Below are 25,501 nucleotides of genomic sequence, written 5' to 3'. Positions count from 1 at the left end.
TGGTGATATTGTTCAGGTAGTTGGTAAACTACAGCAGGAATAACCAAGTTTGGGGTGGAATAAGAAATGAAATGACTAGAGACATTCTGGCATAAACATCAAGCATGTGGGCATATATGTGTTGGGAAGTAATGGGTTGTGAACCTGTTTTCTTATTTTTAAAAAGGGGCTTGGGAATTCCTCTGGCTATCTAGTGGTTAGAACTCTGTGCTCTCATTGCCGAGGACCCAGGTTCAATCTCTGATCGGCGGGCTAAAATCCTACAAGCTGCTCAGCAGGACTAGAAAAGGCAGTTGGGGGTGGGGGGCTTATAGAGTATAATAGCACCTACTCTTCAGGGTTGTTATCAAGAATAAATGAGAAATAATGAATGCAAAAACACCTTGCTTAGTGACTTGCCCAAATTAGGTGCTGAAAATACAGTAGCTATTATTATTTCTCCTGTCTCTCTCCTCCCTCCCTCTGGTTTGTTTATTCCCTCTTCTTTGCTCTCCTTTAAAAGAATTGTGAAAGGCACTGAAAAAGGCTTGTGGTTGCATGTAACTTCCTGGCCTCCTATTAAATAAGTTAGAGAGGAACTTTCAGGCAAGGGCGAAGAAATCCTGGAAACATGGTTGTTTTTGCTCTGAATTCAGCTCTTCAGGGATCTTCCACAATGCCTGGGAAAGAGGCCATCTCATGGGGTTGAGGACTCTATTCTTAGAGGTTTAGTATCTGGGAGACTAAAAAGAACCTTTCTGTATTCACAATTCTTTCAATACCTCCTTCTTCCCCACCCACCCTTTAGCCCTCAGCTCCTTCCCTTATCTCTTGCTAGAAGATGCCTCCAACTCCATTCTCCTTTGCATTTAGTCTCCTCCCTGAGAAGACACTGTGAACCCCGCTGTCCTTGCTAGTGCCATACTGTTCCTATGGAGAGCTAAGAGTGTAAATATCTTCAAATTGCCAGCTTTCTTGCTTTTCCCTTTCCCTATTCCTCTCTTCCTATACAACACCCACCCCCAATTCCCACATCCCTTTCACCTTCCTTCAGTGAGTTAGCTTAACAGGCAAATGGATTGGTGACCAAAGGTGTGTTTGCAAGCCTCTTTGTGAATCAGATCACTTCAGTTCAGTCAATCTTTTCGTGTCTGACTCTTTGTGACGCCATGGACTGCAGCACGCCAGGCTTCCCTGTCCATCACCAACTCCCAGAGCTTACTCACACTCATGTCCATCGAGTCAGTGATGCCATCCAACCATCTCATCCTCTGTCGTCCCCTTCTCCTCCTGCCTTCAATCTTTCCCAGCATCAGGATCTTTTCCAATGAATCCGTTCTTTGCATCAGGTGGCCAAAGGATTGGAGTTTCAGCTTCAGCATCAGTCCTTCCAATGAATATTCACATCTGATTTCCTTTAGGATAGACTGGATCTCCTTGCAGTTTAAGGGACTCTCAAGAGATTTCTCCAACACCACAGTTCAAAAGCATCCATTCTTCCATGCTCAGCTGTCTTTATGATCCAACTCTCACATCCATATATGACTACTGGAAAAATCATAGCTTTGACTAGATGGACCCTTGTTGACTTTCCCTACTTTCTTCAATTTAAGTCTGAATCTGACAATAAGAAGTTCACGATCTGAGCCAAGGTCAGCTCCTGGTCTTGTTTTTGCTGAGTGTATAGAGCTTCTCCATCTTTGGCTGCAAAGAATATAATCAATCTGATTTTGGTTTTGACCATCTGTTGACGCCCATGTGTAGAGTCTTCTCCTGTGTTTTTGGAAGAGGGTGTTTGCTATGACCAGTGCATTCTCTTGGCAAAACTCTGTTAGCCTTTGACCTGCTTCCTTTTGTACTCCAAGGCCAAACTTGCTATTACTTTAGGTGTCTTCAGTCCCCTATAATTAAACGAACATCTTTGGAGGGTGTTAGTTCTAAAAGGTCTTTTAAATCTTCCAAGAACCTTATTCTTTTTGAATAAGGAACTGAAATTGATTTGAGTTGTACTTGCTGCTGCTGGAGACTGAAAGGCTGCTGCCTGGGGCTAGACCAGAGTTCTCTGCCCTGGGTTCCGCACCAGCCCTTCCTTTCCCACTCCTTGGTCTCAGCGCCACCCTTTTCCACCTTCTTCCACTTTTCCACTCTTCTAGCTGTTCCCTGTCCCTTTTAAGGCACTCCACCCTCATGATCTACTCATGAGGTATGTCATGGTGCGGCCACCCCACCTCCAACGGCGGTTCTGTGCCGCTGCCAGTCTTCTGTGACGTTGGCCTTACGTGGGTCCACCCCTTCCGTGCCCATCTCTATCTGTCTGCCTCGTCCGTTCCCAGTCTGCTCATCCCCGTGGCCGCTCCCTGGTGTGTCTCGCTCCCCAGGCCCGCAGGGGCCCCGCTCCGTTGCCCTTCGCCACCTTCTGTCCGCCGGCATCTTTGCGTGCTGGACGAAGCGGAGCGCCTGTGGCACACCCCCGCCCCAACCCCCGCCGCCGCGCCCCGCTCCGGTGCGCTCGCCCGAACGCGGGTCGGGTCCCCGGATGGCTGCCATATTCGCACCGCCCGTCATTACCCTCTGCCACCCAAGGCGGGTGGAGGGACGCGAGGGTGCGTCAGCCGGCTGCGACATAGCCCGGCTGGCGACACCGGCCCCGCTCCCGGGGCCGCCGGGGCGGCGACCCCGCGAGGTGGCGGGGTGGGTCGGCCCCCTCGTTTTTCCACGCCGCGGCGGCGGCGCGCTGCGCCCCTGGTGGACAGAGAGTGCGCGGTCAGGCATCCTCGCCGCGGGCGGGCCGGGGCGGTCTGGCGCCGGGTGAGCACCCTCCTGGCCCCTTCCTCACCTCGTGGGTCTCCAGCTTGCCGCCGCGCGTTGCTCCGGGCCCCGCTCCCCGCACGCCCGTCTCCTTGCGCTCGCTTTGGGCTTCCCTTACAGCTCATTTAATTTGCCTGCAATGCAGGAGACCTGGGTTCGATTCCTGTGTCCTGAAGATCCCCTGGAGAAGGAAATGGCAACCCACTCCAGTATTCTTGCTTGGAGAATCTCATGGACAGAGGAGCCTGGCGGGCTACAGTCCATAGGGTCGCAAGAGTCAGATATGACTTGGCAACTGAACCAACCCACCACCACCACCACCACCACCACGGTAGTCACACCTCTAATCTAGCAGGGCAGGAGACAAGTCACTCCACCCACTCAGGTTGCCCCGGCAGCAGTGTCTGAACTGACTCCCATGAACATGAGGTCCCCAGAAATGAAGTTGCTTCACGTGTAGGGCTCTTTGCAATCCATTGACCGTAACCTTCCATGCTCCACCATTCATGGCATTTTCCAGGCAAGAGTACTGGAGTGTTGTCATTTCCTTCTCCAGAAGATCTTCCCAACCCGGGAATTGAACCCAGGTCTCCAGCATTGTAGGTAGATGCTTTACCCTCTGAGCCACCAGGGAAACCCAAGGCCCCCAGTGGGGCAGCTAAATGCCCATAAGAGACCTAGCCCTAAAGTACCTGCAGGAGTTCTTGCCATTTTAGGGGTAAACCCTTGTCCTAGGTTGGGGTGCCCCTACGTGTTTCCATCAATTGTAGGCATTTGCCCCTCCTTTCTTTCTTTTTTTGTAGAAGGAAATAGCAACCCACTCCAGTACCCTTGCCTGGAAAATCCCATGGATGGAGGAGCCTGGTAGGCCACAGTCCATGGGGTCGCAAAGAGCCGGACACAACTGAAGGACTTAACTTTCCTTTCTTTCTTTTTAGAAAGGCGCTGGTGTGTGAAGCAGCAAAACCAGTAAAGTTATACTCTACTGGTATCTTCTCGTGGCTTACTGCTTTGAAGGAGTCCTCCACCTCAACTTTGTATTCAAGTAGTGCTATGGGGTTTGGGTTGGTTTTCTCAGCTCTTAGACTGGGCACATTGGAGAAGGAAATGGCAACCCACTCCAGTGTTCTTGCTTGGAGAATCCCTGGACGGGGGAGCCTGGTGGGCTGCCGTCTATGGGGTCGCATAGAGTCGGACACGACTGAAGCGACTTAGCAGCAGCAAAAGCAGACTGGGCACTGTCCTCAAGGGTGTGTGGAGTTCAGAGGATGGGTTTGGCTGGGACTGAATTGGTAGAGGAGAAAGGGGAACAAAAGATCCTCAACCTTGGACACTTGGACCAAGTGAACCAACTTCATTTTTAGCCGAGGAAGAGAGCTAAAAGAGTATAGGCTTTAAAGGGAAGATTTTTTTTTTTTCCCAAGAAGTCGGCTTTGCTAGCTCCCCAATTTGGGGCTGAATGCTTGAGAGCTTTGTTTCCCTTGTTTCAAGGTTGGCCCAGCTAGGTCTGAATCGACTCTTTCTGCTCTGGCCCTCCTCATTTTCCAGCCAGGAGAAAAAGCTGTAGGGGAAAGAGAAAGACAAGAGAAAGAGAAGACAAGAGCTAGTTGCCTGGTGTGCTGTCAGATGGACAGGTGTAAGGGAAACTGTCTTGTGATCAAGAGTATGAGTCTCTCAGAGGACCGCATGAACTCTGAACACTTCAGGAGTCCCCAGCTAGTGCTACCTGAGTGGTAAGTGACTCTGGAATTAGAACCCATCCATTCCCGTCTCCTCCCTCTAGATTCTATCCCCTAACCCACTCCCACTTCCCACTTCTATAGGTTTTAGCAGAGGGAGTGCGGGAGTTGGAGTGGGGAGCTGCTGCTGCTGCTGCTGCTAAGTCACTTCAGTCATGTCTGACTGTGTGCGACCCCATGGACTGCAGCCTACCAGGCTCCTCCGTCCATGGGATTTTCCAGGCAAGAGTACTGGAGTGGGTTGCTATTGCCTTCTCCGGGGATGGGGAGAGAAGGGTACAAACCCTATGTGGACTCAAGTGAAATTCAAGAAAATAATGACTTGCTAAAGGACTGAGAAAACAGGGCTTCGGGAGGGGAGGATAACTTTGGATAGCCTCATGAGAGAAGTGAAGGGAAGCACGAATGGATGGATTTATTTAAATTAGTCCGCCCTGGTTTGGCACTCTCATTTTTCCTTAAGAGGTAAGATTTGTCTTTGACTTAACTCCACACAGCCAAATTTGCTACCAGAAAGAACAGGATTCGGAAGGTCAAAGTTCCCAGCTAATTTCCCAAAATAGTTGTGGGTACCTAGAGATGCTTCTAAAAGGAAGGAGACAGATATGCAGAGGGTTAAGGTTTGAGCCAAGGCTTTTGAACTGCAGCAAGGCCCTGAAGGCAACCGCAGGGAGGAGCTGCTTTGGGCATGCCAGCTCTTTAAGGAGGGACTGGGCTTGGATGTAGGAGTAAGCCTAGGCCCTGCCCTGGCTCTTTAAAACGTGGCCAAGGCAGTTGGTTTGTCCATGTAGGTGGAAGATTGGGCAGGATTGCTGGGGTTGTTGGAGAGTATCCATTTGTAGTGGTCACTTAGAAGAACTACCTTTTTGTAGGCTTTATATTTTTAACTCTAAGAATTTGGGGAAAAATAAATCACAAAATAAAACATTCTTTGGAAAAATAAATACACAGATGGACAAAGGAATGATCCTTTATGTCCTTTTATACTATCTACATTGTAAAGAAAAGCATTTATGAAGCAGCACTCTGATGATACTCAATGTGATAATAACAAGGCAAAGAGAATAATCTAAATTTGAATCTGAAGTTGATGGAGACTATGATGGTTGGAGTTACACAGATCTGCTTTGAAATCCGAATACCACCACTTACTAGTCCTGTGACTGCACATTGATTTTCTCCTCTAGAGAATGTGTATTAATAATCTCGTCTCAAAAGATATTTGGGTAGATTAAACATTTCGTGGATGTGACAGAGGCTGCCACTCCATGTGTATCTTAGTTTCACCTCCTTTTCATAGTCAGTTTGAGACTGTTTTCTCTAGAGCACCATTGATAGAATTAGTACTTTGCTGTCCTTAAAACCTCCATCCATAGTTCATCATGGATGGAGGTTTGTGACATTGTACAGGAGATAGGGATCAAGACCATCCCAAAGAAAAAGAAATACAAAAAAGCAAAATGTCTGTCTGAGGAGGGCTTAAAACTATCTGTGAAAAGAAAAGAAGCAAAAAGCAAAGGAGAAAAAGAAAGATATACCCAACTGAATGTAGAGTTCCAAAGAATAGGAAGGAGAGATAAGAAAGCCTTCCTCAGTGATCAGTGCAAAGAAATAGAAGAAAACAATAGAATGGGAAAGACTAGAGATATCTTCAAGAAAATTAGAGATACCAAGGACACATTTAATGCAAAGATGGGTTCCGTAAAGGACAGAAATGGTATTGACCTAACAGAAGCAGAAGATATTAAGAAAACGTGGCAAGAATATACAGAAGAACTGTACAAAAAAGATCTTCATGACCCAGATATTCATGATGATGTGATCACTCACCTAGAACCAGACATCCTGGAATGTGAAGTCAAGTGGGCCTTTGGAAGCATCACTATGAGCAAAGCGAGTGGAGGTGATGGAATTCCAGTTGAGCTGTTTCAAATCCTCAAAGATGATGCTGTGAAAGTGCTGCACTCAATATGCCAGCAAATTTGGAAAACTCAGCAGTGGCCACACAACTGGAAAACGTCAGTCTTCATTCCAATCCCTAAGAAGGGCAATACGAAGGAATGCTAAAATTACCGCACAAGTGCACTCCTCTCACATGCTGGTAAGGTAATGCTCAAAATTCTCCAAGCCAGCCTTCAGCAATACATGAACCATGAACTTCCAGATGTTGAAGCTGGTTTTAGAAAAGGTAGAGGAACCAGACATCAAATTGCCAACATCTGTTGGATCATCAGAAAAGTAAGAGAGTTCCAGAAACACATCTATTTCTGCTTTATTGACTATGCCAAAGCCTTTGACTGTGTGAATCAGAATAAATTGTGGAGAATTCTGAAACAGATGGGGATACCAGACCACTTGACCTGCCTCTTGAGAAATCTGTATGCAGGTCAAGAAGCAACAGTTAGAACTGGACATAGAGCAACAGACTGGTTCCAAATCGGGAAAGGTGTATGTCAAGGCTGTATATTGTCACCCTGCTTATTTAACTTATATGCAGAGTACATCATGACAAATGCTGGGCTGGATGAAGCACAAGCTGGAATCAAGATTGCCGGGAGAAACATCAATAACCTCAGATATGCAGATGACACCAGTCTTATGGCAGAAAGAGAAGAAGAACTAAAGAGCCTCTTGATGAAAGTAAAACAGGAGAGTGAAAATGTTGGCTTAAAGCTCAACATTCAGAAAACTAAGATCATGGCATCCAGTTCCATAACTTCTTGGCAAATATATGGGGAAACAGCGGCTGACTTTATTTTTTGAGCTCCAAAATCACTGCAGATGGTGACTGCAGCCATGAAATTAACAGATGTTTGCTCCTTGGAAGAAAAGTTATGACCAACCAAGACAGCCTATTAAAAAGCAGAAACATTACTTTGCCAACAAAGGTCCATCTAGTCAAGGCTATGGTTTTTCCAGTAGTCATGTATGGATGTGAGAGTTAGACTATAAAGAAAGCTGAGCACTGAAAAATCAATGCTTTTGAACTGTGGTGATGAAGAAGACTCTTGAGAGTCCCTTGGACAGCAAGGATATCCAACCAGTCCATCCTGAAGGAAATCAGCCCTGAATATTCATTGGAAGGACTGATGTTGAAGCTGAAACTCTGATCCTTTGGCCACCTGATGTGAAGAACTGACTCATTGGAAAAGACCCTGATGCTGGGAAAGTTTGAAGGTGGGAGGAGAAAGGGATGAGATGGTTGGATGGTATCACAGACTCAATGGGCATGAGTTTGCTTAAACTCCAGGAATTGGTGATAGATAGGGAGGCCTGGCATGCTGCATACCATGGGGTCACAAAGAGTCACACATGACTTAGCGACTGATCTGAACTGAACTGTACTTAAAACACCTTGCAAGAGGTGAAAGGTTACCTCGGAATATTAAATTAGCTTTCTCAAAGACTGAAGCTAGAACATTGGTTTTGCTTACTTCTGATTTAACATTGTTCCCACTTGATGCATCTCTGAAAGATAAGGCCACTAGCCTGCCTTCTCCCTCATTTTTTGGGCAACTTAATTCCAATAATATAAGCAGCAGGACTTTTGGACAATAGAAACCAATGACTTACAGATGACCTCATCCAGTTCTTCAGAATATTAGGGTGTACACTTATATATGAGAGTATGAGAGTTGTTTATCTTTGGCAACTTTTGGGAACACAGAGAATTGGCAGGGAATAGTGTCTTCATGTTAGTTTGGAGAGCAGACAGGCAGAAAACATAGAAAGGGCAGAAATACAAACTCAAAATTAAAAGTAATAGGTGAATCTGCTCCATCCTCAAGACCAGACCAGTTAATGGTTCTACTTTCAGAGCTCTGGGGACCTATAGGTACCTTTGGTTAAGGTTTTCAGGATACATTGCAAGAGAATTTCAGGATACATGAACTAGATTACCACTACCTTTTTACAACTCCCTCACCCCATCATCCTAGTATGTAAATTTCCTTTTTCCAAGTTTTACAAATGATATATTTTCACACTTATAAAGATGAGAAATGGTTCTTTAAAGCAAGTATTTCCTTAAGCATATTTTCAAACAAGTGCTATGTGGTTACAGGATGGAGAATAAAATCTAAGACCGTTCTTTAAAAGCCTTAACTTAATAAGTTTTTCTAAATTAAAAAAATTATTTATTAAAGTTTCAACATTGCTTACAACCCTGAGTGTAACAAATGTGTAATGTATGTTAAGATTGTGTATTTAAAGTGGGGATTTATTTGAGGTTTTCATTATAATAACCACGTATATAGTAATAATATCACCAATGATAGCTTCATAGATTTTGTACTGTCTTTACATTCATCTAAGAATAGGGATGGATTTAATTGCATTTAAGTTAATGATATTTAATGATTGTATTTCCTTTTAGATGACCACCTCAAAAATTTTAAGATCAATTAAATTCATTGTCAGCTCTGTAAAGTTTTCTAAACATACCTCTATAAAATATATCTGGTAAACTTATAACTTTCTTAACAGAAATTAGAAAGAAATGGGAACTGGTTGTAAGAGAATACTTAACTGCTTCTGCCCTAAAAAGATCTAAACCTTAACTAGACTACTTAATGGTGTGTTGCAAGACATAATCACTATTGCTTTCAGGATCAACTAGTATAATTTTTCCAAAAGTCTCTGATGTGCTATACAAAAATTTTGCATTTCTGACATAAGGCCTTTGTTGGTTCAGTTAACTGATTTCAAATAACCAAGTCACCAAGCCAAGTCTAATCATCTTTCATCTCTTCAGATTATGTGTATCTGGTGGTGAGGGAGATCAACCATTTATCTTTTCTCATTCTGGCAGGGGCATGATTATTATGTGACACATATTAAGCTTTGTCTTGAGTCAATTACAGTTTATTGTATTACTTACATTGATGAATACTGGGAAGGTTGCCTTTGGGAGTATAATCTTTTTGTAAATATATGTTAGCATACTATATGTCAGGCATTGATAAAATTGTTAAAAACTAATTTTCAGTTCCTTCTATCTTCAGTCAGTTCAGTCACTCTGTTGTGTCTGACTCTTTGGGACCCCATGAACCGCAGCACATCAGGCCTCCCTGTCCATCACAAACTCCCGGAGTCCACCCAAACCCATGTCCATTGAGTTGGTGATGCCATCCAACCATCTCATCCTCTGTCGCCCCCTTCTCCTCCTGCCCTCAATCTTTCCCAGCATCAGGGTCTGTTCAAATGAGTCAGCTCTCCACATCAGGTGGCCAAAGTATTGGAGTTTCAGCTTCAACATCAGTTCTACCAATGAACACCCAGGACTGATCTTTAGGATGGACTGGTTGGATCTCCTTGCAGTCCAGGGGACTCTCAAGAGTCTTTTCCAACACCACAGTTCCAAAACACCAATTCTTTGGCACTCAACTTTCTTTATAGTCCAACTCTCACATCCATACATGACCACTGGAAAAACCATAGCCTTGACTAGATGGACCTTTGTTGACAAAGTAATGTCTCTGCCTTTTAATATGCTGTCTAGGTTGGTCATCACTTTCCTTCCAAGGAGTAAGCGTCTTTTAATTTCATGGCTGCAATCATCATCTGCAGTGATTTTGGAGCCACCCAAAAAATAAAGTCAGCCACTGTTTCCACTGTTTCCCCATCTATTTGCCATGAAGTGATGGGACCGGATGCCATGATATTAGTTTTCTGAATGCTGAGCTTTAAGCTAAGTTTTTCACTCTCCTCTTTCACTTTCATCAAGAGGCTCTTTAGTTCTTCTTCTCTTTCTGCCATAAGGGTGGTGTCATCTGCATATCTGAGGTTATTGATGTTTCTCCCGGCATTCTTGATTCCAGCTTGTGCTTCCTCCAGCCCAGCATTTTTCATGATGTACTTCTATCTTAAATTGCTTCTTTTTGCCCACCATGCCCCCATTTAAAACTTAACCTTCCTTCAAGTCCTATTATAGTCTTTTGCCGCCACAACAAGCTTTCCTTATCTCCTTAGTGATTCCTTAGAAATTGTATATCACTATCTGTTCTGTTCAGTGGATACTTACCATAAATGAACTGCTTTTTAATGTACTTGTTTTCATATTTTTTCCTTAAAACAATATTTATAATATTTCTTTCAGTATTAGTTGCTGTTTCTATGAAAGCTTGCCTGATCCTTGCATACAGAGATAAACTCTTTTGAATTTTCATATCATTTTACCTACATTATCTGGAAGCTTCACAGCTCTGTTCCCTGTATTTTGGTCATTTGTGTATTTTGCTAAGCTTTTACCTCCTTTTCAGACAGAAATGTGCTTGAGGACATTATTATGATTGTTTCTTCACAATATTTACCCAATAAACTTTCCCATGTAAACATAGGATAAATATATTATTGATGATCTTCTAAGATTTAGCTCCAACATATCATGTTTTTGTCAGTGAAGGAGAACTTGATTGGGATGATTGACCTAGATGATCATGTAGTACAGTTGTCATCTAATTAAGAAGTAGAATGTGAATGAATAACATTGTCGTTTCAGGCTCATTAATTTATCCAAAGATGATGTGAATCCTTGTTAGATGTATGTTCCGATTCTCATATAAAAATGTGTTCAATTCAGGTGGTATACATGAAGTTGGGTTTCTATTGAATTTATTATCCCCAACTCAGTTTTATCATCTAGCCTCAGTTTCCTCATCACTAAAATAATAGAGTAACTTGTGATTATAGATAATGTAAGTAAAAAATAGGACCCAGTGCCTAACTTCTAATAATTTCTAATGATTCTTAAGTAGGGGATCTCATCATTTTCTTACTAAATTTGTTTTATTTTAAATGTTGGTTTATGTTTTTTCATTTTATGTTGTTTTAAATTGAAAGATAATTACTTTACAGTTTTCTGATGGTTTCTGCCTTACTTCAACATGAAACAGCGACAAGCATGCATATAGCCCAACTGTCTTAAACCTCCCTCTACTTCCCTCCTCATGCCAATACTCTAGGTTGTCACAGAACACTGACTTTCGGTTCCCTACATCATACAGCAAATTCCCACTGGCTATCTATTTTACATACGGAAATCTATATGTTTCAATATTACTCTCTCAAGGCAACCCACCATCTTGGATGTGAGAGTTAGACTGTAAAGAAGCTGAGCACCCACCAGAAAATTACTAGAGCTAATAAATGAATATAGTAAAGTTGCAGGATACAAAATTAACACACAGAAATCCCTTGCAATCCTATACACTAACAATGAGAAAACAGAGAAATTAAGGAAACATGACACAAATAGATGGAGAAATATACCATGTTCATGGATCAGAAGAATCAATATAGTGGAAATGAGTATACTACCCAAAGCATTCTATAGATTTAATGCAATCCCTATCAAACTACCCACGGTATTTTTCAGAGAACTAGAACAAATAATGTCACAATTTGTATGGAAATACAAAAAAAAAAAAAAAAAAAAAAAAAAAAACTTCGAATAGCCAAAGCAATCATGAGAAACAATAATGGAACTGGAGGAATCAATCTGCCTGAGATGGTGGGATAGCATCACCAACTCAATGGACATGAGTTTGAGCAAATTCCAGGAGATGCTGAAGGACAGAGAAGACTGGCGTGTTACAGTCCATGGAGTATCAAAGAGTTGGACACAATTTAGCTACTAAACAACAACAAAAACAATCTATATGCTTCAATACTACTCTTTCAAGTCATGCCACCTTCTCCCTCCCTCATTGTTGACAGAAGTCTGTTCTTTATGTCTGTGTCTCCTTTGCTGCCTTGCATATAGGATCATCCGTAGCCTCTTTCTAGATTCCATATGTATACATTAATATATAATATTTGTCTTTCTCTCTGAGGTACTTCACTCTATAAAGGGCTTACACTGTGGCTCACGTGGTTAAAAATCCACCTGCAGTGTGTGAGACCTGGGTTCTATCCCTGGGTTGGAAAGATACCCTGGAGAAGGGAAAGGCTACCCACTCCAGTATTCTGGCCTAGAGAATTCCATGCACTGTATAGTCCATGGGGTCCCAAAGAGTTGGACACGACTCAGTGAATTTCACTTACACTTACTTACTCACTCTATATACTAGGCTCTAGGTTCACCCTGAGCATTGAGTGACAGGCACATTTGGTCTTTGAGTACAAAATGAAGCAGGGAAAAGGCTATCAGCGTTTTGCCAAGAGAACGCACTGGTCATAGCAAACACCCTCTTCAACAGCACAAGAGAAGACTCTACACATGGACATCACCAGAAGGTCAATACTGAAATCAGATTGATTATATTCTTTGCAGCCAAAGATGGAGAAGCTCTATACTGTCAGCAAAAACAAGGCCAGGAGCTGACTGTGTCTCAGATCATGAAATACTTATTGACAAATTCAGACAAAAATTAGAGATACCAAGGGAACATTTCACGCAAAGATGGGCTCAATAAAGGACAGAAAGGGTATGGACCTAATAGAACCAGAAGATATTAAGAAGAGGTGGCAGGAATACACAGAAGAAATATACAAAAAAAATCTTCATGACCCAGATAACCACGAGAGTGTGATCACTCACCTAGAGCTAGATATCCTGGATTGTGAAGTCAAGTGGGCCTTAGGAAGCATCAGTATGAACAAACTAGTGGAGGTGATGGAATTGAAGTTGAACTATTTCAAATCCTAAAAGATGATCCTGTGAAAGTGCTGCACTCAATATATCAGCACATTTGGAAAACTCAGCAGTGGCCACAGGACTGGAAAAGTTCAGTTTTCATTTCAATCCCAAAGAAAGACAAAGCCAAAGAATACTGAAACGACCACACAATTGAACTCAGGTCACACACTAGCAAAGTAATGCTCAAAATTTTCCAAGCTAGGCTTCAACAGTATGTGAACCACGAACTTCCAGTTGTTCAAGCTGGATTTAGAAAAGGCAGAGGAACAAGAAATCAAATTGCCAACATCCGTTGAATCATAGAAAAAGCAAGAGAATTCCAGAGAAACATCTATCTCTGGTTAATGACTACGCCAAAGTCTATGACTGTGTGGATAAGAGCAAACTGTGGAAAATTCTTAAAAAGATGGAAATGTCATACCACCTTACCTGTCTCCTAAGAAGTCTGTATGCAGATCAAGAAGCAACACTTAGAACTGGACATGGAACAACCAGACTGGCTCCAAATCAGGAAAGAAGTATGTCAAGGCTATGTATTGTCACCCTGCTTATTTAACTTATATGCAGAGTACATCATGAGAAATTCCAGGCTGGATGAAGCACAAGCTGGAATCAAGATTTCCAGGAGAAATATCAATAACCCCAGATATGCAGATGACACCAGCCTTATGGCAGAAAGTGAAGAAGAACTAAAGAGCCTCTTGATGAAAGAGGAGAATGAAAAAGTTGGTTTAAAGCTCAACATTCAGAAAACTAAGATCATGGCATCTGGTCCCATCACCTCATGGCAAATAGATGGGGAAACAATGGAGGCAGTGAGAAACTTTATTTTTTTGGGTTCCAAAATCACTGCAGATGGTGATTTCAGCCATGAAATTAAAGGATACTTGCTCCTTGGAAGGAAAGTGATGACCAACCTAGACAGCATATTAAAAGGGAGAGACATTACTTTGCCAACCAGAGTCCATCTAGTCAAAGCTATGGTTTTTCCAGTAGTCATAAATGAATGTGAGAGTTGGACCATACAGACAGCTGAGCACGGAAGAGTGGTTGCTTTTGAACTGTGGTGTTGGAGAAATCTCTTGAGAGTCCCTTGGACTGCAAGGAGATCCAACCAGTCCATCCTGAAGGAAATCATCTCTGAATATTCATTGGAAGGACTGATGTTGAAGCTGAATCTCCGATCCTTTGACCACCTGGTGCAAAGAAATGACTCGTTGGAAAAGACCCTAATGCTGGGAAAGATTAAAGGTAGGAGGAGAAGGGGTCGACAGAGAATCAGATGGTTGGATGGCATCACTGACTCGATGGAAATGACTGTGAGCAAGTTCTGGGAGTTGGTGATGGACAGGGAGGCCTGGCGTGCTGCAGTCCATGGGGTTGCAAAGTGTTGGACATGACTGAGTGACTGAACTGAAGTGAAATGAACTGAGGTTCATCCACCCTATTAGAACTGACACAAATATGTCCTTTTCTATAGCTGAGTACTATTTCATTGTGTATCTATACCACAACTTCTTTATCCATTCATTTATCAATGGACATCTAAGCTAATTCCATATCTTAGTTATTGCAAGTGGTGCTGCAAGGAACATTGGGGACATTTGTCTTTTTCAATTATAGTTTCCTCAGGCTTTACTGGAATTACTGGGTCTTATGCAAGTTTTATTCCTAGTTTTTAAAGTAATATACATACTGTTCTCCATATTGGCTCTATCAATTTTCATTCCCAATAGTACAAGTGGGTTCCCTTTTTTCCACACCCTCTCCTTAATTTATTGCTTGTAGATTTTTTTTATGGTGGCCATTCTGACTGGGGTCAGATGACAGCTCATTGTAGTTTTGATTTGCATTTCTCTAATAAAGAGCAGTATTGAGCATCTTTTCATGTGTTTATTTGCCACTTGTACGTCTTCTTTGGAGGAATGTCTGTTTAGGTCTTTTGCCCACTTTTTGATTGGGTTGTTTATTTTTCTGGTGTTGAGCTGCATGAGCTGCTTGTATAATTTGGAGATTTATTTTTATCAATTGTTTCATTTGCTATTAGTTTTTCCCATTCTTAGGTCTGTCTTTCCCCCTTGTTTATAGTTTCCTTATTATATAAAAGTTTTTCAGTTTAGTTACGTCACATTTGTTTATTTTTGTTTTTTATCCCCATTACTTTAGAAGGTGGGTCATAGAGGATCTTTCTGTGATTTATGTCACAGAGTGTTCTGCCTATATTTTCCTCTAAGGGTTTTGTAGTTTCTGCTCTTACATTTAGGTCTTTAATCCATTTTGAGTTTGTTTTTGTGTATGGTGTTAGAAAGTGTTCTAATTACATTCTTTTACATGGAACTGCCCTATTTTACCAGCACCAATTACTGCAGTGGCCGTCTTTTCTTCCATTGTATATTTTTGCCTCCTTTGTCAAAGATAAGATGCCCATAGGTGTGTTGATTTACCTCTGGGCTTTCTATTGAGATGCCTTGTAGATATTAATTAGGTCCAACTGGTCCAATGTATTGTTTAAAGCTTGTGTTGCCTTATTAGTTTTCTGTCTGAATGATCTGTCCATTGGAGTGAGTTGAGTGTTTAAATTCCCCACTATTACTGTGTTACTGTTCACTTCCCCTTAATAGTTGTTAGCATTTGCCTATTGAGGTGCTTCTATGTTGGGTGCATGTATATTTATAGCAGTTACATCTTCATGGATTGACCCCTTGATCATTATGTAGTGTCCTTCTTTGTCTCTTGTTATGTTCTCTATCTTAAAGTGTATTTTATCTGATATGAATATTGCTACTCCTTCTTTCTTTTGATTTCTGTTTGCATGGAATATTTTTTCTCTCTCCTCAATTTCAGTCTGTATGTATCCCTAGGTCTGAGTTTGGTCTCTTGTAGACAGCGTATATAGGAGTCTTTTTTTCCCCCCAATTATTTTTATTAGTTGGAGGCTAATTACTTTACAATATTATAGTGGTTTTTGCCATACATTGACATGAATCAGCCATGGATTTACATGAGTTCCCCATCCTGAACCCCCCTCCTACCTCCCTCCTCATCCCATCCCTCTGGGTCATCCCAGTGCACCAGCCCCGAACACTTGTCTCATGCATCCAACCTGGACTGGTGATCTGTTTCACACTCGATAATATGCATGTTTTGATGCTGTTCTCTCAGATCATCCCACCCTTGCCTTCTTTGCAGTCTTGCTTTTGTATCTCTTCAGCCAATCTGTGTCCTTTGATTGGAGCATTTTGACCTTTTACATTTACGATGATTATTGATATGTATGACCTTATTACCATTCACTTTATTGTTTTGGGTTTGTTTTTATTGGACTTTATGCTGTTGTTGTGTTTCCTATCTATAGAAATTCCCTTAGCATTTGTTGAACAGCTGGTTTGGTGGTGCTGAAACCTCTTAACTTTTGCTTGTCTATAAAACTTTTGATTTTTCCTTCAAATCTGAATGAGATGCTTACTGGATAGAGTAATCTTGGTTGTAGGTTTTTCCCTTTCATCACTTTAAGTATATGCTGCCATTCCCTTCTGGCTTGCAGAGTTACTGTTGAAAGATCAGCTGTTAGCCTTATGGGGATCCCCTTGTATGTTATTTGTTGCTTTTCCCTTGATGCTTATAATATTTGTTCTTTGTGTTTAATTTTTGTTAGTATTATTATATAGAGAAATATGTATTGGCATGTATCCATTTGGGTTTATCCTATATGGGACTCTCTGAGCTTCCTGGATTTGGGGGAATATTTTCTTTCTTATTTTAGGGAATTTTTTTTACTATAATCTCCTCAAATATTTTCTTATGCCCTTTCCTTTTTTCTAATTCTTCTGGGACCTATATGATTTGAATGTTGGGGAGCTTAATGTTTTCCCAGAGGTCTCTGAGACTGTCCTCATTATTTTTTAATTCTTTTTCCTTTTTTTCTTCTCTGCTTCAGTTATTTCCACCATCTATCTTCCACTTCATTTAATCCTTTTTCTAATTCAGCTTCCCTACTGTTGGTTCCCTCCAGTGTATTTTTAATTTCAGTTATTGTGGTGTTCATTCAGTTCAGTTCAGTCACTCAGTCATGTCCCCATGGACTGCAGCACACCAAGCTTCCCTGTTCACCAATTCCTGGAGCTTGCTTAGACTCATGTCCATCAAATCGGTGATGCCATCCAACTATCTTATCCTCTGTTGTCCTCTTCTCCTCCTGCCTTCAATCTTTTCCAGCATTAGGGTCTTTTCCAATGAGTCAGTTCTTCGCATCAGGTGGCCAAAATATTGGAGTTTCAACTTCAGCATCAGTTCATTATTGATTGTTTATTCTTTCTTCTCAGTCCTCATTAAACATTTCTTGTAGCGTATTGACACGTGCATCTATTTATTGATGTCTCCATTTTATTTTCAAGGTTTTGGATCGTCTTTACTATCATTACTCTGGATTCTTTGTCAAGTAGACTGTTTTATTTCCTGTTCCTTTGTTTGGTCTTGTGGGTTTTTACCAAGTTTCTTCATCTGCTGCATATTTCTCTGTCTTTTCTTTTTGTTTAATTTACTGTGTTTGGAATCTCCTTTCTGAAGGCTGGAAGGTCACAGTTCTTCTTAATTTTCGAGTCTGTCCCCTGTGGATGGGGTTGGGCCAATGCCTTTTGAAGGTTTCCTGGTTGGGGGGACTTGTGCCTATGTTCTGATGGATGGAGCTGGGTCTTGTCTTTCTGGAGGGCAGTGCCATTCCAGTGGTGTGTTTTGGTGTCTATGTGTTCTGTATAGCTTTGGGCAGGTTGTCTGCTAATGTTCAGGGTTGTGTTCCTGTTTTGCTGAAGAATTGGTGTGGGGCATCTGGCATTGGAGCTTTCTGGCCTTTGGGTGTGGCTTGGTCTTAGTACTGAGATGGAGGCCTCTGGGAGGGCTCTGGCCTATTAATGTTCCATGGGGTCCCGAGTTCTCTGGTGGTCCAAGGTCTTGGATTTGAGTCTCTTGCCTCTGGGATTCAGTCCCTACCCCTTACAGTAGCATCAAAACTTCACAGGTCACACAGCACAGAAGATCAAACCCCTAGACTAATGGTTAAACAACTCTCAACAGCCATGAACTCCCAAAGAGATTTACACACTTACATAGGGAGAAGAAGAGGGAAGAAGGAGAAAAGGGGGAGGGGATAAAAGGACAAGAAGAGGTGTCAAAAGAGAAGAGAACAATCAAGCCAATAATCAAACCCCTAAGTGAAAATCAACACTAAAATTTAGACTATCAAAGATACAAAATTAAAATCAAAAGATCAAAAAGCAAAAATCAAAAACATAGAAAGAATTAGACAGAATCAGATACAAACCATGAAAAACAAAATTCAAAGACACGGAATTTATTTTTTTAATCGTTTTTTTAATTAATAATTTCTTAATTGAAGGATTATTACATAATTTTGTTGTTTTCTGTCAAACCTCAACATTAATCATCCATAGGTGTACATATAATCCCTCCCTTTTGAACATACCTCCCATCTCCCTCCTCATCCCACACCTCTAAGTTGATACAGAGCCCCTGTTTGAGTTTCCTGAAACCATACAGCAGATTCCCATTGGCTCTCTACTTTATATATGGTAATATAACTTTCCATGTTACTCTTTCCATACATCTCACACTCTCGTCCCCTCTATCTATATCCATAAGTCTATTGTCTATGTCTGTTTCTCCATTGCTGCCCTGTAAATAAATTCTTCAGTACCATTTTTCTAGATTCTGTATATATACATTAGAATACGATATTTATCTTTCTCTTTCTGACTTACTTCACTCTGTATAATAGGTTCTAGCTTCATCCACCTCATTAGAACTGACTCAAATGCATTCCTTTTTATGACTGAGTAATTTTCCATTGTGTATACATACCACAACTTCTTTATCCATTCATCTGTCGATGGACATCTAGGTTGCTTCCATGTTCTATTATTCTTCCATGTGCTATTGTAAACAGTGCTGCAATGAACAATTGGATACATGTGTCTTTTTCAATTTTGGCTTCCTCAGGGTATATGCTTAAGAGTGGGATTGCTGGGTCATATGGTGGTTTTATTCCTAGTTTTTTAAGGACTCTCCATACTGTCTTCCATAGTGGTTGTATCAATTTACATTCCCACTAAAAATGCAAGAGCATTCCCTTTTCTACACACCCTCCTTAGCATTTATTGTTTGTAGACCTTTTGATGATGGTCATTCTGACTGGTGTGAGGTGATAACTCATTGTAGTTTTGATTTGCATTTCTCTAATAATGAAGATGTTGAGCATCTTTTCATGTGTTTCTTAGCCATATGTATGTCTTCTTTGGAGAAAAAAAAATATGGAATGCCTCATGAATTTGCATGTCATCTTTGCACAGGGCCATGCTAATCTTCTCTGTATTGTTCCAATTTTACTATATGTACTGATGAAGAGAACACTAGGGTGTTTTTTGTTTTGTTTTGTTTTGTTTTAAGAAAAAGTAGGATATAAAAATAAAAATTAAAGGAGTAAAAATAATCCATATTTGGACAATATGAGATTTTAAAAAGGGGAAAAAAGAGGGGGAAATATATAGAATGGTAGTTAGAAGACTATCCCAGTGATTCATCTGTCTTTCTGCTCCAGTTAATTTGCTTACTCAGAAATTACTCCAATATATCTAGAAAGGTCTCTGGACCAGTTGTGGGTAGTGTGGGGTCCGCTCAGACTTAAATCTTCCCTTGCTCCAGCTTATACTTATTCTCAAATTCTACAGTTCCCCTTAAAGCACAGGCTAATTGCAAGAATTTAAATCATTGCACCTGCCACTTCTGGGGAGATTTCCCCTTCTTTTCTTTGCTTACACAACTCCTGGCATTTCACTTTGGTTTTGGGACTGCCTCTGTTTGTAAGTCTCTCCGGTGTCTGTTCTCCGCCCAGACACAGGGGGCAAAGTAACTGCTTAATAGGGCTGACTTGCTCAGTTGTGCTGGAAAGAGGGAGAGGTACAGCAGATGACACTGGGGTGTGTGGGGATTGCTTTCTATGTCTGGTCCCTGTGGAAGGTTACCATACTCTGAGGTGAGTTGTGCATATACCCAGGGGATGTGATCCTGGGCTGGGGATCCTCGACAGAGGAAAGCCGTTCAGGCTACCAGGAAGTTGTGCATAGTGACCTACAGCTGCTTATAGCTTGGTGGTAGTTGCAATCTCTGGGGTTGTTACCATAGCGCGGCCCCTTGCCTTCTGCCTCTGGCCCTCCACCTGCTTCTCTGGCTCTAGGGCTGTAGACCGCAGCTGGTTCACCCCTCTTTGGTTTTCACTAGAACATGGTCCTTTGTTTTGTGAATGTGTGAAGTTAGAGTACATCACTAGAGCCTTTCCACAGGAGTGATCTTTTGCTTCTCTGGCAGCCCCAGCATTTTCTTTGGTCTGCCTCTGCAGTGTCACATTAGCCCCCTCAGAGTATCTTCACAGCAGTCAACCCTGGTCCCCTCCTTGTGGACTGACCTCCAAGGCCTGAGCCTCCACACCCAGCTGCTGCTCACTGTGGGCAGACACAATAATGTGAGCCATTTCTCTGCTGGAAAATGCCATTCAGCACAATCTGTGGTGAATCATCTGTTTTACCTTCGGAACACCTGTCTCGCTGCACTCTCCTCTGAGGTTCTGAAGATCCCCTCTGACCCAGCCTGTGAGGGAGTTTACTAGTGTGCAGAATATTTTTCTCCTTCATGACTCCCTTCCTGGGGCACAAGTCCCCGTCCCAAACTCCTTTCTCTCCCTTTTCATCTTTATCTTTTGGCCTACCACATTCCGAGGAGATTGATTTGGTTTCTAGAAGTCCAGGGTCCTCTGCCAGCATTCAGAAGATGTTCTGTTGGAAATGTTCCACATGCAAATGATTTTTTAATATATTTGGGGCATAGAAGGTGATCTCCCTGTCCTACTCCTCTGCCATCTTGAAGGTCCCCCTCTTCTATTTTTTTTTTTTTTTTAATGATGGTAATACAGTGAGACAGGAAGCTGGATTTTAAAGTCTGTAACAAACTAAGTATTAAAAAAAATTAGATATGTGTATACCTAGACAATGTAAATTTAATGTGGGCAATCCAACTCTGGAAGTATTAAACATTTAAACAGCTGTAACTTAACTTTGGGCTTCCCAGGTAGCGCTAGTGGTTAAAAACCCGCCTGCCAATGCAGGAGATGTAAGAGATTAGGGTTTGATCCCTGAGTTGGGAAGATCCCCTAGAGGAGGGCATAGAAACCCACTCCAGTATTCTTGCCTGGAGAATCCCATGGACAGAGAAGACTGGTGGGCTACAGTCCATAAGGTCACAAAGTCAGACACAACTGAGGTGACTTAGCACACACACACATGCACATAACCTAGCTCTAAGGTGAAATCCAGGTATTTGATATTTTGTTGTAACCACAAACTCATTTCTAAAATAGAATCTATCATCATCTCTAGACTATTCCCCTATGGCTCATTCAAGACTTCTTTTCACTTACCTAGACCTGAAATTTACCATCATTATAATCTTGGTGAAGTTATTTAAACTCTACACTTGAGTTTTCTCATATTTTTGTTGAGGATAATAGTAGAAACTACCTCATAGGGTTGCAGTAAGGAATAAATGTGTTAATTTTGTAAAGCATGTAGAAGAATGCATGACAGTGTAGTAAGCAATGGGGAAGCATAGTTGTTGAGGTTCCCATATTTTGTGTTCAAAATGCTCGCTTCGACTTTTTCCTCTGCCTCAGTTTCCTTATCTACTTGGTTGCCAAGGGCTATGGAGTTCTTTTTATCTTTTTATCTGGCTCACTTCCTTTCTTTTTATTCTAATTGCCATCACCTAAATTTAGTCCATAGGTACAACCAGTTAACCTACAGGCTGAATACAGCCTACACATTTGTTGTGTTTCCTCTAAATTGATAAAAGTTTGCTTTGAAATTGCATTTTAAATTAGTAATTCATTCCACATTGCTCAAAATCTGAAATATACAAAGTGATATACAATGAAGAGTCTCCCCCTAGTCTTGTCCCCTGATTGCCTCAGGAAGCTAAAGTTATGTTTATTGTAACTTCTTCCACAGACATTTTATGCATATCAAACAAATGAGTATTTCTTCTCCCCCTTCCCTTTATAGTAACATGCTCTGCATATTGTTTTGCTCTTTGCTTTGTCTCCTTAAAAATATAATTTGGAGACCTTTACACACACACACACACACACACACACACACACACATATGCAAAGAAATAACTCATTCTCTTCTGTGACTGCAGAGTTTTTTACTATATGGATGAACCACAATTTAAACAGTTTTCTATTGAATGACAGTTAAGATATTTCCAAACTTTTGCAGTGTTGTTTGTAGTAGCAATAAAAAAAGTTTATAAGTATATGTATTAGTCTGCTAGGGCTGCCATAACAAAAACAATGTACAGACTGTATGATTTAAACAACATACATTTATTTTCTTGTAGTTCTAAAGGTTGGAAGTCCAAAATCAGGATAGCAACATGATTGGGCTCTGTTGAGGGCCCTCTTTGTGGCTTGCATATGGCTGCCTTCTCCCTGCTCATATGACCTCTTCTTTGTGCTCCTGGAGAAAGAGAGTGAGCTCCCTGATGTCTGTTCTTGTAAGGATACTAATATCATTGGATGAAGATTCTACCCTTATGACCTCATTTAACCATAATTACTTACATAAAATCCTTATCTCCAGATACAGTCACACTGGAGGATGGGAGTTCAACATATGAATTTGTGGAGGGACACCATTCAGTCTGTAGAAATATGTCAGGTTTCCTGGACTCACACTCTTAAAAAATGGTTGATTGCCAACATTTTCATATTTTACTTAAAACTCTAGAATTCCACCTTCTCTTAAATAATCAGAAGATACTGAACCAGTATTCCTTTATGTCAACAGTTGCCTGAAGTTGGTAAACTGCTTTCTCATTTCCTTTTTAGACAGGACATGTATTCTCAGACCATGATATTCTACATCTGGCCTAGGTGATCTTAATCTATCTGACTCTTCCAGGTTGAGTTTGTGACACCTATGTAAGGTCTTGCCACAATACACATCAAATAATCCAATAGCTTCTACTTCTAACTTGAATCTTTTTGCCTCCCTTTTTACCTCGCAGACATCAGACTATGGTCAGAATATCTTCCCTAAAACACATTTTAAAAATTATGTCACTCTCTTTTGCTCCACGATCATTTACTGGGGGCCTACATAGTTCCAGGCATTATGCTAGAAGCTGGAGTTACAGTAGTGAACCCTTGCCTTCAGGGAGTATATAATCTACTCTTCTTCTCATCTGAATTCCTTTTATAACACTTATTGACTGATCTTATTTCCTCAGGGTGACCACACCACAGACCATTACTTTGGAATTTTTTATGACGATTTCACTGTCAGTTATGTCCTCTTCTAAATGATGTTCCTATCATCAAATTGTAATTAAGCATTTCAGCATATATTATCTTGTAATTGTTGGTTGTTATTGTTTTATGCATAGTTATATCTCACTATGTAGACTTAAGACCTCAGATCTCTACAGGATCCTATAAGGTGAGAAATCATGTCCTGTATAAAGGGAGAAGTCATTTATCACCTACAGCTAATTTTTCTCTTGTGCCGATATAAATTCCATGTTGTAAGATCTCTCAACTTTTGTGGGAAAGCAGGAAATAAAATTTTTAAATTTATTTTTAATTGAAAGATAATTGCTTTACAATATTATGTTGGTTTCTGCCATACATAAACATGAATCAGCCATAAGTATACATATGTCGACCTCCTTCTTCAACCTGCCTCCCAGCTCCCACCCCATCCCACCCCTCTAACTGTCACAGAGCAATGGTTTTCATCTCCCTGCATCATACAGCAAATTCCCACTGGCTATCTATTTTACAAATGGTAATGTACCATTTGTACATTTGTACAGTGCTACTCTCTCAATTTGTCCAACCCTCTCCTTCCTCCACTGTGTCCGCAAGTCTGTTCTCTATGTCTGCATCTCTGTTGCAATGCAAATAGGTTCATCTTTCGAGATCTAGAAAGTACCATCTTTCTAAATTCCATATATGTGTTAATATATGATATTTATTTTTCTCTTTCTGACTTACTTCACCATGTGTAATAGGCTCTAGGTTCATTCACTTCATTAGAACACACTCAAATGTGTTCCTTTTATGGCTGTGTAATATTCCATTGTGTGTGTGTGTACCACAGCTTCTTTATCCATTCTTCTGTTGGTGGGCATCAAAGTTCCCTCCATGTCCTAGCTGTTGTAAGTAATGCTGCAATGAACATTGAAGTACATGTGTATTTTCTTTTCAATTATGGTTTCCTCAGGTTATATGCCCAGTAGTAGGATTTTTGGGGGCATATGGTAGTTCTATTCCTAGGTTTTTTTTAAAAAAGAAATCTCCATGTTGTTCTCTATAGTGGCTGTATCAATTTGTATTCCCAGCAACAGTGCAAGAGGGTTCCCTTTTCTCCACACCCTTTCCAGCATTTATTGTTTGTAGATTCTTTTTATAATGGCCATTCTGACTGGTTTGAGATGACACCTCTTGTAGTTTTGGTTTGCATTTCTTTAATAATGAATGATATTGAGCATCATTTCATGTGTTTATTAGCCATCTATACATCTTCTTTGGAGATATGTTCTTCTGTTTAGATCTTCCGCCCACTTTCTGAAGTTTGTTGAATTCTTTGTGTTTCTGGAATTGATCAGTGTGACCTGCTTGTATATTTTGGAGATTAATCCTCTGTCAGTTGTTTCATATGCTATTATTTTTTTCCATTCTGAGGGTTATTTTTCCCCCTTCTTTATAGTTTCCTTTGCTGTGCAAAAGCTTTTAAGTTTAATTAAGTTCCACTTATTTATTTGGTTTTTATTTCCATTACTCTAGGAGATGAATCATAGAGGATCTTGCTGTGATTTATGTCAAAGAGGGTTCTGCCTATGTTTTCCTCTAAGACTTTAAGAGTTTCTTCCCTTACATTTAAGTTCATTTATTTCATTTTGAGTTTCTTTCTCTATGCTGCTAGGAAGTGCTTTAATTTCATCTTTTACATGTCCCATTTTCCCAGTACCACTTAATGAAGAGACTGTCTTCTCCATGGTATATTCTTGTCTCCTTTATCAAATATAAGGTACCCATAGGTGGTGTGGGTTTATCTCTGTGTTTTAGGTCTTGTTCCTTTGGTCTGTATTTCTGTTTTTGTGCCAGTACCATACTTTCTTGATGACTGTAGCTTTGTAGTATAGTTTTAAATCAGTAAGGTTGATTCCTCAAGCTCCATTCTTCTTCTCAAATTGCTATGACTAATCGGGT

At 40.9% G+C, this 25,501-nt stretch overlaps 1 protein-coding gene and 1 non-coding gene across 3 annotated transcripts in view; one reads left to right on the top strand and one right to left on the bottom strand.

The window, feature by feature from the left end:
• KLF8 (KLF transcription factor 8) overlaps positions 1 to 25,501 on the top strand; it is a 283,891-nt gene that overhangs the window by 148,605 nt on the left and 109,785 nt on the right. The gene's annotated exons all lie outside the window — the stretch shown is intronic.
• On the bottom strand, positions 19,482 to 19,585 carry LOC136154876 (U6 spliceosomal RNA). The gene has a single exon (XR_010660582.1). It is a non-coding gene; the product is annotated as a U6 spliceosomal RNA (small nuclear RNA).

Source organism: Muntiacus reevesi, chromosome X (assembly GCF_963930625.1).
Source record: "Muntiacus reevesi chromosome X, mMunRee1.1, whole genome shotgun sequence".
In the NCBI taxonomy this organism is placed as follows: Eukaryota; Metazoa; Chordata; class Mammalia; order Artiodactyla; family Cervidae; genus Muntiacus; species Muntiacus reevesi.
The sequence above is the reverse complement of the archived record's forward strand: the minus strand, read 5'-3'. Positions and strand labels throughout refer to the sequence as shown.